This window comes from Gossypium arboreum, unplaced genomic scaffold (genome assembly GCF_025698485.1).
Source record: "Gossypium arboreum isolate Shixiya-1 unplaced genomic scaffold, ASM2569848v2 Contig00266, whole genome shotgun sequence".
Lineage (NCBI taxonomy): Eukaryota > Viridiplantae > Streptophyta > Magnoliopsida > Malvales > Malvaceae > Gossypium > Gossypium arboreum.
Genome location: NW_026440382.1, coordinates 17,501 through 30,000, shown reverse-complemented (window position 1 = coordinate 30,000; position 12,500 = coordinate 17,501). Strand labels below are relative to the sequence as shown.

General features: G+C 35.1%; 1 non-coding gene and 1 pseudogene across 1 annotated transcript; one reads left to right on the top strand and one right to left on the bottom strand.

Annotated features, from left to right (window-relative positions):
- Positions 1-4,618: 4,618 nt before the first annotated feature.
- On the bottom strand, positions 4,619-4,690 carry TRNAC-GCA (transfer RNA cysteine (anticodon GCA)). The gene has a single exon. It is a non-coding gene; the product is annotated as a tRNA-Cys (tRNA).
- A 1,167-nt stretch (positions 4,691-5,857) lies between these two features.
- Positions 5,858-8,986, top strand: LOC128288712 (DNA-directed RNA polymerase subunit beta-like; annotated as a pseudogene).
- The last annotated feature ends 3,514 nt before the right edge of the window (positions 8,987-12,500 follow it).

Here is a 12,500-nt window from a genome sequence, read left to right as displayed (position 1 = left end):
ATCTTGTTGTGTTCTGGAATCAAAGAAAGATAAGATGTTGAAAAGGCTCTTAGGTTGTAACTTGAAATAAATGTTTCTCTTTATCTCGAATAGAATATTAATTTATTCTTAGGAACAAGAAGATTGAATCGAAAATATCGACGGATTCTTGTGGAGTCCAAATAAATATGAAATAAAAAAGAAATCGACTGTTCCAATTTCATTCTATCGAATTTTAATATCAGAATAGTGGATATAGTCAATGATTCAATGGGTTAGATCCACTTACTTTTTCTTTTGTTGATTTCTAATCTTACAATTTTTACAATGGATTTGATTGAATAATCTAATTCAAAATCAAACAAAAATAGAAATATATATTTGTCGCTTCAAGAGACGGCTTATCATTATTCATTATAATTTCAACTTTCTTTTAGAATTACTTTCACTTAACTCATTAGAATAATAACTTATTAGAGTTAAATTATACAATTTCTAATTCAATTATTATAGATATACAGTTGGGTTTTTATTACCAATAAAACAACATCCCTAGTATTCAATATGAATACTACCATTTCATAGAGTTTTATGAAAAAAAGTCAAAAGCCCTTATCGGATTTGAACTGATGACTTACGCCTTACCATGGCGTTACTCACCACTGAGTTAAAAGGGCGGTTTGATTCAATTACTGAATGAATTAGTAGACGGATAAGATCTATTTATATATATATATAAGTATATGCAGTAGACTCATAGTGGCTAGTAGCTCTCAGGAATGAGAATTCTAATTTACTTAACGTAGAGGGTAAAATGGTTTTATTGGTATTGGGTTTGATAAATATCAATGCAATGAATTGTTTCAAGGCCAATCATAATTGGCTTATCAGAACAGAACGAAATTCATTTATTTGATTAATACAGGTACCTTAGCAATTCGACATAGATCCAATCTATTTTATCGAAACATGTGATGAAGGGATTTGCTTTGTCCACTGAACCCAATTTTAGTTTTTAGAAAAACACACACATAATTTTCGATAACTTCTGCTGCCTCTTCCAAAAAATTCCCTGATTTACTTTTTGTTAATTTACCGGCTTAGTGAGATAGAAACATGCCTGTCTCTGTCGTAATAATGAGTGAATCAATGAATGAAAGTGGAAAATGAAGGTTAACTCCTTTTTATGTTTATGTTAAACCAATCACTGATCTTATACTTTGTATTATTAATATAATCTAGTTTCTTTTATAATATCTATTTATTTCTATTTTTATAATATCTATTTATTTCTAATAAATATTTATATAATAGATTGAATTTATCTAATTTATTTCATATCGAATAGAGTGGCGATGAATGATTTACTGAGTATAAATCGTGAATCTAAAATGGAAAATCATAAAAGATGGAAAAGCTCTCGGCTCTAGTCATTCCATTATATTGACACTTTTAAAAACTGCTCATACTATGAGCATAGTATGGTCGCGGTCAGCAAGTATGCCCCCATCGTCTAAGCGGTTCAGGACACCTCTTTTCAAGGAGGCAGCGGGATTCGACTTCCCTGGGGGTAGGGTACTACGAAAGGAAGTTGATCATGGATTATCAATAAACCTAGAATTGATTCTTCCTGGGTCGATGCCCGAGCGGTTAATGGGGACGGACTGTAAATTCGCTGGCAATATGTCTACGCTGGTTCAAATCCAGCTCGGCCCAATAATTCGCTGATCCGCCATAACCTAAAATGCCCATTTTTGTATTTTGTTTTCCGAAAAGCCAAACAAAAAAATTAGGAAGAATAAAAAAGTCCAATTTTGTGATATATCCATCCCTACCGCTATTTGTTTTTTATTTGTTCTATTTATTTAGTTGTTCTATAAATTATGACCTTGATAACGCTCTAGATTCATATCAGGATCATTAAATAGAAAGTTTAATGAAAAGAAAAGAGTAAAGCAAAACAAAAAGAAGACTTTTTGTTTTCATTTTCAAATTGATTATTGATCGATTTATTTGGCAATAACGAAAGGATTCTCAGTAACTAGTAATCCGCGTCGCTCTCACTCAAAGTGCATACCCGTATGGATATCAATACATTACTCGCGCCTTTGTTTGTTACAACCCGGCTTCGAATCTCTAAAATCTAAATAGAAAATGGCTTGAATGAAATCATAAGACTATCTCTGCTTGTATAATTTTCTTATTTCCTGGGATTGTAGTTCATCTGGTCAGAGTACTGCCTCTGTCAAGGCGGAAGCTGGTGGTTCGAGCCCCGTCAGTCCTGACGGATAAAATTTTAAAATACATCAATAGATCCCTCCGTTTTCTGTCAAAGGGATACAAATGACAGAATTTCATTCTCCAACGATATCTTTATCTTTTTTTATTTATTTTTCCTTTCTTTTTTGTTGGGGTTTTATTGGAAACTATTTGTAAACGGTGAAAGTGGAAAAGAAATCAGATGATACATCATCAGATGATTGTAGCAGGAAGGCGGTAGATTATCGGAAAGAAAGGTGGAAAAGAATATATATAAATAAAGGAATTCTTGATTGGATTGGTGATCACTTTTTGTATTCGGTGTGGATAAAAGATCTTCCTATGTTATATTATTCAATTCTCGACGGTGAATCGATTTGATAGCCTAGATATTGTTATTCATGATATTGATCCGATTCGATGTCATTGAAATGTAAGTCATTGGTATTGAATTTACATGCGACAAATTTATCATCTCTATGGGATTAAATCCCGAGTTATTGCGAAGTAAAAAAACAATGAAATTATGGAAGTAAATATTCTCGCATTTATTGCTACAGCGCTGTTCATTCTAGTTCCTACCGCTTTTTGCATTTATAATATACGTAAAAACTGTCAGTCAAAGTGATTAATTTGAATGAAACTTGATTTTTATCAAGGAGTTAAGAAAAAAGGATTCAAATCTCAACGTCTTAAATAAAATGAATGGACTAGAATCAGCAGTATCCTATAAAACTCGATATAGTATGGTAGAAAAAATATGAATCTTTCTACCATACTATCTATATCTATTATTGTAATGTAGAAAGATACAAGCTTAATATAGATGAATCCACAATATGTATCTTCATACATAAATGATATCAATTAAAGATATGTACTGTACATAGTATCTCAATTTTATTTCTTCGCTTGATCTATTTTATTTGTGTTGATTTCAATTAATCTGAAATAATTGAAAGGCAAGTCTTACGATTTTATAATTCTTTCATTTCATGGATTTGATTTTTGGTGGATACCGAGATTCCTATTAAAATAATCAGAAATGAAGAAAAATGGAATGGAATAGGCATATATTAATTAAATTAATAAAAAAAAGAAAACCAAGTAATCTTTTTTTGAACATTCCAAAGAAGTAATTCGTTGAGCAACTGACAGATGATCCAAAGAGTTCTATGGTAACTTTTCTTCGTATTTCGTTTCGAAAAGGTACCACCTGCCGATTTTGAATTTAACTCTTTGATCCATGATATGAAATGAGTCAATAAAGCATTTCATAAATGAAATTCAAATAAAACAGGGGTAAGGTTCTAATATGGACTACACTAAGGCAAGATCTTATTAAATGAAATTAAATAAAAAGACTTTTTTTTCTTTGAACAGTAAAGAGGGAGGAAATAAAACAAGCAAATACAGAAAACAAAGGGGTTCCTTGTCCTCATTGTCCGTTCATAACTCTGGTAAGAGCTGGTTCATCAAAATATAAAATTTAGGAAGAATTTTTTTTTATTGCCTCATCATCCGGATCCCTTTACTGAAATACGAACATGGGGATTATTGAATGTTTATTTGATTTTGATTGAAAAGGTGTTATCATAGAATACATTACTCCACTAGAATCCAAGAATTTCGAAATGAAGACTAATAAATAGTTAAAATAAAAAGGCTTAAAACGATCTAGAAAACAATTGATACGGTTTGATTCCTCAACCCAATTAGGAGCACTTAGAGCCCATTTCTTCCCCATACTACGAGTGAAAGGGAAATGTAAAGACTACCATTAAAGCAGCCCAAGCAAGACTTACTATATCCATGTGTATTATGTCCCCATCTCTATGAATATGAAACAAATATGAAGGAATTCAATTTTTCCATTATTGTTCACTAATAATAGTGTAATTACTGGCGCAGAGTCAAAAGAAAAGGAATTGTGACACGCCACCGTTGATGAATCACTTGATAAATCCGCTTATAATAAGCTCTTATATGATTTCGAGTAAAATCGAAGAACCATTACTAAGAAAATGCGCAGTAACACTTTTGAAGTATCAAAAGAATGTTACTCACATGTATCAATAATAAGACTATTCTTTCTTTGGTGTCCTCATTAAGTAAAAGCCAATTATCTATCCAATCTAATATTAATTGATGCCTGAACACTCAGAGACTTTCATCCGTCTGTATACAAAGTATCTTCCAACCCTTCTACAACCATTCATTAGTTAATTAGACACCCTGTTATCCAATCTAATTCAAGACTCTAGTAGCCACTCCATTAGTAAGGGGGGCTCATATCAAGATTTACTGATTCCTTCCACTACTTTTGTTTTTCCTTGAATCCTAGACGTTAGGAGACGTTAGGATTTGAGTTTTGTTGATCAGGCGACACCCGGATTTGAACTGGGGAATAAGGGATTTGCAGTCCCCTGCCTTACTGCTCGGCCATGTCGCCAAAAGGTTACAAACAAAAAAGGAGAGTATCTCCTTTTTCATTTTAGATCGGATCCATACCTTCAATTGGTTATAGTATCTCAAGACACACAATATCTAAAACTTTCCTTTCTTTTCTATTGAAAAGAAATGTGGATTCTCAGTTACAAAAGTAAAATTCAGGACAAATAAATTGGAACCATTAACTATTGACTGCAAATTTATGGACGATTCTTCACTTGTCTTTTTAATGGTATAAGAAAATAAACTGGATACATAATTAAATTGATTTTTTTTCAATAAAAAACTTTCTTAATTTCAAGTATATTATAATAATATAACAGCAATTATCAGTCTATGTAAACCCCAGAGCATAAGTTGTTACACAGTTATAGTTATCTAATGAGGTATTTTATCTATCTAGATATGATGTCCATAGGGAATCAGCAAGAAATTATCGTGTTTCAATTTTTCATTGAATAGATTAAAATAAAAGAAAAAATAGAATTTTTGATAGAGCACGCCATGTCTTGTCTCCATTAGAGCGTTATAATGGAATAAAAGAAAGACATATATAAATAGAAATGCTATATCTGCACCTGTTTAATAAATAGAAGCCCCTTTTCGTACGCACTTCAATCATATTCTAAATATTCTACTAAAAATAAAAACTAAAAAGTGGGTAAAAACATCTATCTTCTCTGCGAATCGTTTTTGAACAATGGAGTCCATGAAAAATTAAGCAGAAAAATCAACTCTCTCCTATATATATATTTTATGATTATTTTGTCTTTATCTCAACGAACAGATCAAATCAGGAATTCTTTCATTTTTCTGGTATTCAATCGGATTGGAATATGTAATATCATAATAATGGTAGAAATTGAATTATTTTTTTATATTCTATACAAAACAAAACTCCATGCGGCTAAATGGCATTTATCAATTCTTTTTCTGTATCTGTTTGTTATAAATATAAATTAAAATTTGAGTATAATTTTTTCTTCCGTTCATACGCATTTCATATTTCATACATTCCACATATATTATATGGTATATGGAGTTAGATAAAATTTCATGTGATTCAGTAAACAGAATAGAAATTCAATTCCATCATTATTAGATCGATTCGTAGGATTCGATGAAGAATGAAAAAGAATGGGATTTTTTTGAGAATGGGAAATTCAAAATGCTCGGGGATGAAAATGGGAAATGTCTACAATACCTGGGTTGAATCAGATACAATTTGAAGGATTTTGTGGGTTCATGGATCGGGGCTTAATAGAAGAACTTTTAAGTTTCCAAAATTGAAGATACAGAGCAAGAAATTGAATTTCAATTATTTGGAAACATATCAATTGGTGGAACCGTTGATAAAAGAAAGGGATGCTGTATATGAATCACTCACATATTCTTCTGAATTATATGTATCCGCAGGATTAATTTGGAAAACCAGTAAGGATATGCAAGAACAAACAATTTTTATTGAAACATTCCTTTAATGAACTCCCTCGAACTTCTATAGTAAATGGAATATACAGAATTGTGATCAATCAAATATTGCAAAGCCCCGGTATCTATTATCGATCAGAATTGGATCATAACGGAATTTCGGTCTATACTGGTACCATAATATCAGATTGGGGAGGAGGTTAGAATTAGAGATTGATAGAAAAGCAAGGATATGGGCTCGTAAGTAGGAAACAGAAAATATCTATTCTAGTTCTATCATCAGCTATGGGTTCGAATCTAAGAGAAATTCGAGAATGTTTGCTACCCTGAGATTTTCTTGTCTTTCCTGACCGATAAGGAAAAAAAAATTGGGTCAAAAGAAATGCCATTTTGGAGTTTTATCAACAATTTTCTTGTAGGCGGGGATCCGGTATTTTCTGAATCCTGTGTAAGGAATTACAAAAGAAATTCTTTCAGCAAAGATGTGAATTAGGAAGGATTGGTCGACGAAATATGAACCAGAGATTGAATCTTAATATACCTCAGAACAATACATTTTTGTTACCGCGAGATATATTGGCAGCTGCGGATCGTTTGATTGGAATGAAATTTGAATGGGTACACTTGACGATATGAATCATTTGAAAATAAGCGTATTCGTTCTGTAGCGGATCTCTTACAAGATCAATTCGGATTGGCTCTGGTTCGTTTAGAAAATGTAGTTAGAGGAACTATATGCGGAGCAATTAGGCATAAATTGATACCGACCTCAGAATTTGGTAACTTGACTCCATTAACAACCACTTATGAATCCTTTTTCGGATTACACCCATTGTCTCAAGTTTTGATCGAACAAATCCATTGACACAAATAGTGCATGAAAATTGAGTTATTTGGGCCCCGGAGGATTGACCAGGAACTGCTAATTTTCGGATACGAGATATCCATCCTAGTCACTATGGACGCATTTGCCCAATTGACACGTCTGAAGGGATCAATGTTGACTTATCGGATCCTTAGCAATTCATGCCAGGATTGGTCATTGGGGTCTCTAGAAAGTCCATTTTATAAAATCTTTGAGAGATCAAAAAGCACAGATGCTTTATTTATCCCCAAGTCGAGATGAATATTATATGGTAGCGGCAGGAAATTCTTTGGCCTTGAATCAGGTATTCAGGAAGAACAGGTTGTTCCGGCTCGATACCGCCAAGAATTCCTGACTATTGCATGAACAAGTTCATCTTCGAAGTATTTTTCCTTTTCAATATTTTTCTATTGAGCTTCTCATTCTTTTATCGAGCATAATGACGCGAATCGGGCTTTAATGAGTTCTAATATAACGCCAAGAAGTTCCGCTTTCGTTCCGAGAAGTGCATTGTTGAACTGGGTTGAACGCAATGGCTCTAGATTCAGGAGTTCCGCTATAGCCGATCACGAGGGAAAGATCATTTCACCGATACTGACAAGATTATTTTATCGGGCAATGGAGATGCTCTAGGCATTCCATTAGTTATGTATCAACGTTCCAACAAAATACTTGTATGCATCAAACTGCCCGGGTTCGGCGGGGTAAATGCATTAAAAGGGCAAATTTTAGCGGTGCCGCTACGGTTGGTGGCGAACTCGCTTTGGGCAAAACGTACTAGTAGCTTATATGCCATGGGAAGGTTACAATTTTGAGGATGCGGTACTCATTAGCGAGCGTCTAGTATATGAAGATATTTATACTTTTCACATACGAAAATATGAAATTCAGACTCATGTGACAAGCCAAGGTCCTGAAAGAATCACTAACGAAATACCGCACCTAGAAGCCCATTTACCCGCAATTTAGACAAAATGGAATTGTGATGTGGGATCTTGGGTGGAGACAGGCGATATTTTAGTAGGTAAATTAACGCCTCAGGTGGCGAAAGAATCATCGTATGCTCCAGAAGATAGATTATTACGGGCCATACTTGGGATTCAGGTATCCACTCAAAGGAAACCTGTCTAAAATTACCTATAGGTGGAGGGGTCGAGTCATCGATGAGATGGGTCCAGAAAAAGGGTTCTAGTTATAATCCGAAACGATTCGTGTCTATATTTCACAGAAACGCGAAATCAAAGTAGGCGATAAAGTAGCCGGAAGGCATGGAAATAAAGGATCATTTCAAAAATTTTACCTAGACAGGATATGCCTTATTTGCAAGACGGAAGACCTGTTGATATGGTCTTCAACCCATTAGAGTACCTTCACGAATGAATGTAGGACAGCTATTTGAATGCTCGCTTGTTAGCAGGAGTCTACTAGATAGACATTATCGAATAGCACCATTTGATGAGAGATATGAACAAGAGGCTTCGAGAAAACTAGTGTTTTCCGAATTATATCAAGCCAGTAAGCAAACAGCGAATCCATGGGTATTTGAACCCGAATATCCAGGAAAAAGCCGAATATTTGATGGAAGAACGGAGGCCCTTTGAGCAACCTGTTATAATAGGAAAACCTTATATCTTGAAATTAATTCATCAAGTTGATGATAAAATACATGGGCGTTCCAGTGACATTATGCACTTGTTACACAACAACCACTTAGAGGAAGGTCCAAGCAAGGAGGACAACGGGTAGGAGAAATGGAGGTTTGGGCTCTAGAGGGATTTGGTGTTGCTCATATTTTACAAGAAATGCTTACTTATAAATCTGATCATATTAGAGCTCGCCAAGAAGTACTTGGGACTACGATCATTGGAGGAACAATACCTAAACCCGAAGATGCTCCAGAATCTTTTCGATTGCTCGTCCGAGAATTACGATCTTTGGCTCTGAACTGAATCATTTCTTGTATCTGAGAAGAACTTCCAGATTAATAGGAAGGAAGCTTAATCGGAATGAATCAGAATTTTTCTTCTATGATCGACCGATATAAACATCAACAACCTGAATTGATCAGTTTCTCCCAACAAATAAGTGCTTGGGCCAAGAAAATCCTACCTAATGGAGAAACCGTTGAGAGGTGACAAACCCTATACTTTTCATTACAAAACCAATAAACCGGAAAAGGATGGATTATTTTGTGAAAGAATTTTGGACCATAAAAGTGGAATTTGCGCTTGTGGAAATTATCGAGTAATTGGAAATCAAAAGGAGGGCCCTAAATTTTGTGAACAATGCGGAGTTGAATTTGTTGATTCTCGGATACGAAGATATCAAATGGGATACATAAGGCTGGCATGTCCAGTAACTCATGTATGGTATTTGAAACGTCTTCCTAGTTATATCGCCAATCTTTAGACAAACCTCTTAAAGAATTAGAGGGTCTAGTATACTGCGATGTGATTTGATCGAAATTATTATTTTACAGATTAGAATGAGAAACTGTCATCCCATTCAATCGAATTGGGATGCCCTGGATCTGACATGTCTCTTGGGAAGAGTAACATGAAGCTCAGAATTATGGGCGTATTCAATACCCAAATAAAAGGGAATTGGTCTATGGTCGAGTCAGTAAAAATAAATAACTAGGAATTTTGAGTTGTACCCTCAAAAAAAGACTTCTTTTTGTGGAATTAACTGTTCTCATTTTTTAGTTCTTTAGAAAGAAATGAAATTATGTTCAAGGAAACAAATATGTCATGGTTGCAGGAGTCTATACATCGCATAGGCTTAGGCTTTAAGTTAAGGGCATCGGTATAATCGTCGAGGTACCGCAGGACCTAAGAGATCGAATGGAAGGGTACATAGACAAGTAAATCCCTTATGACACTTTAATTTAAGAGGATTCAGCATTCGAGGGAAGTAGACTACTAAGAATTTCACATTTCATTTATGTCCTAATTTTGAATTGAATAAAGAATTAAGAAAATCTAAATCAATAAAAGAAGAATCAATCAATGAAATGTTTCTTGAACTTGAGTAAAGAGTAGACCTTTTGGGGGTTCTAGAATTTGAAAGCGAGAACTCCTTTACTTTATCTTTATTTGGTGTAACTATTTGAGCCGGATGAGAGGAAACTCTCATGTCCGATTTTGAGGGGGATCTGCAGGGCCCTATCCTAATTTTTCTTTGCTAGCCCATCGCTAAAAAAAACCTTCTTACGATTACGAGGTTCATTCGAATATGAAATTCAATCCTGGAAATACAGTATCCCACTTTTTTTACTACCCAAGGTTTCGATACATTTCGAAGTCGCGAAATTTCTACCGGAGCAGGTGCTATTCGAGAACAATTAGCTGATCTAGATTTGCGAATTCTTATCGATTATTCGGTGGTAGAATGGAAAGAATTAGGAGAAGAAGGCCTCACGGGTAATGAATGGGAAGATCGAAAATTGGAAGAAGAAAGGATTTTTGGTTAGACGCATGGAATTGGCCATTTTATTCGAACAAATATAGAACCAGAATGGATGGTTTTATGTCTATTACCGGTTCTTCCTCCTGAGTTGAGACCGATCATTCAGATAGATGGGGTAAACTAATGAGTTCGGATATTAATGAACTCTATAGAAGAGTTATCTATCGAAATAATACTCTTACCGATCTATTAACAACAAGTAGATTCACAGGGGAATTAGTAATGTGTCAGGAAAATTGGTAAGAAGCCGTGGATACACTTGATAATGGAACCGCGGACAACCAATGAGGGACGGTCATAATAAGGTTTAAGTCGTTTTCAGATGTAATTGAAGGCAAAGAGGGAAGATTTCGAGACTTTGCTTGGCAAACGAGTCGATTATTCGGGACGTTCTGTCATTGTTGTTGGCCCCTCACTTTCATTACATCGCTGTGGATTGCCTCGCGAAATAGCAATAGAGCTTTTCCAGACATTTGTAATTGCGGTCTAATTAGACAACATCTTGCCCGAACATAGGAGTTGCTAAGAGTAAAATTCGGGAAAAGGGCCGATTGTATGGGAAATACTGCAAGAAGTTATGCGGGGACATCCTGTATTGTTGAATAGAGCGCCTACTCTGCATAGATTAGGTATACAGGCATTCCAACCTATTTTAGTGGAAGGACGCGCTATTTGTTTACATCCATTAGTTTGTAAGGATTCAATGCAGACTTTGATGGGGATCAAATGGCAGTTCATGTACCTTTATCTTTAGAGGCGCAAGCGGAGGCTCGTTTACTTATGTTTTTCATATGAATCTCTTTGTTCCAGCTATTGGGGATCCCATTTCCGTACCTACTCAAGATATGCTTATTGGGCTCTATGTATTAACGAGGGAATCGTCGAGGTATTTGTGCGAATAGGTATAATCCATGGAATCGAAAAGCTATCAAAATGAAAGAATTGACGATAATAACTATAAGTCTACAAGGAGTTTTTTGTAATTCCTATGATGCGATTGGAGCTTATAGGCAGAAAAGAATCAATTTAGATAGTCCTTGTGGTCCGGTGGCGACTAGAGCAATGCGTTATTGCTTCAAGAGAAGCTCCCATCGAAGTTCACTATGAATCTTCGGGTACCTATCATGAGATTTATGGACATTATCTAATAGTAAGAAGTTTAAAAAAATCTTTGTATATACATTCGAACCACTGTTGGTCATATTTCTTTACCGAGAAATCGAAGAAGCTATAAGGGTTTTTTTGGCCTACTCATATGATACCCAATCATATGGTATCTAAGCTAAAAAATTCTATGACACCAATATGAATTCGGGTCTCCGGTTCAACTAGGACCCCAGTTCCTGACCCGACTTTCTACCAAAATCAAGATCGAGAAAAGGAAGTTTTCCAATCATTGACTCAAACCCATTGGCGAAGTCCACTCAGCGGAATAAGGGGTATTTATGGCAGAACGGGCCAATCTGGTATTTCACAATAAAGTGATAGATGGAACTGCCATTAAACGACTTATTAGCAGATTAATAGATCACTTCGGAATGGCATATACATCACACATCCTGATCAAGTAAAAGCTCTGTTTCAGCAAGCCACTGCTACATCCATTTCATTAGGAATTGATGATCTTTAACGATACCTTCTAAGGGATGGCTAGTCCAAGATGCTGAACAACAAAGTTTGATTTTGGAAAACACCATCATTTTGGGAATGTACACGCGGTAGAAAATTACGCCAATCAATTGAGATATGGTATGCTAAGTGAATATTTGCGACAAGAAATGAATCCTAATTTTAGGATGACTGACCTGTTTAACCCAGTCCATATAATGTCTTTTTCAGGAGCTAGAGGAAATGCATCTCAAGTGCACCAATTAGTAGGTATGAGAGGATTAATGTCGGATCCCAAGGACAAATGATCGATTTACCCATTCAAAGCAATTTACGCGAAGGACTGTCTTTAACAGAATATATCATTTCTTGCTACGGAGCCCGAAAAGGGTTGTGGATACCGCCGTACGAACATCAGATGCTGGATATCTTACGCGCA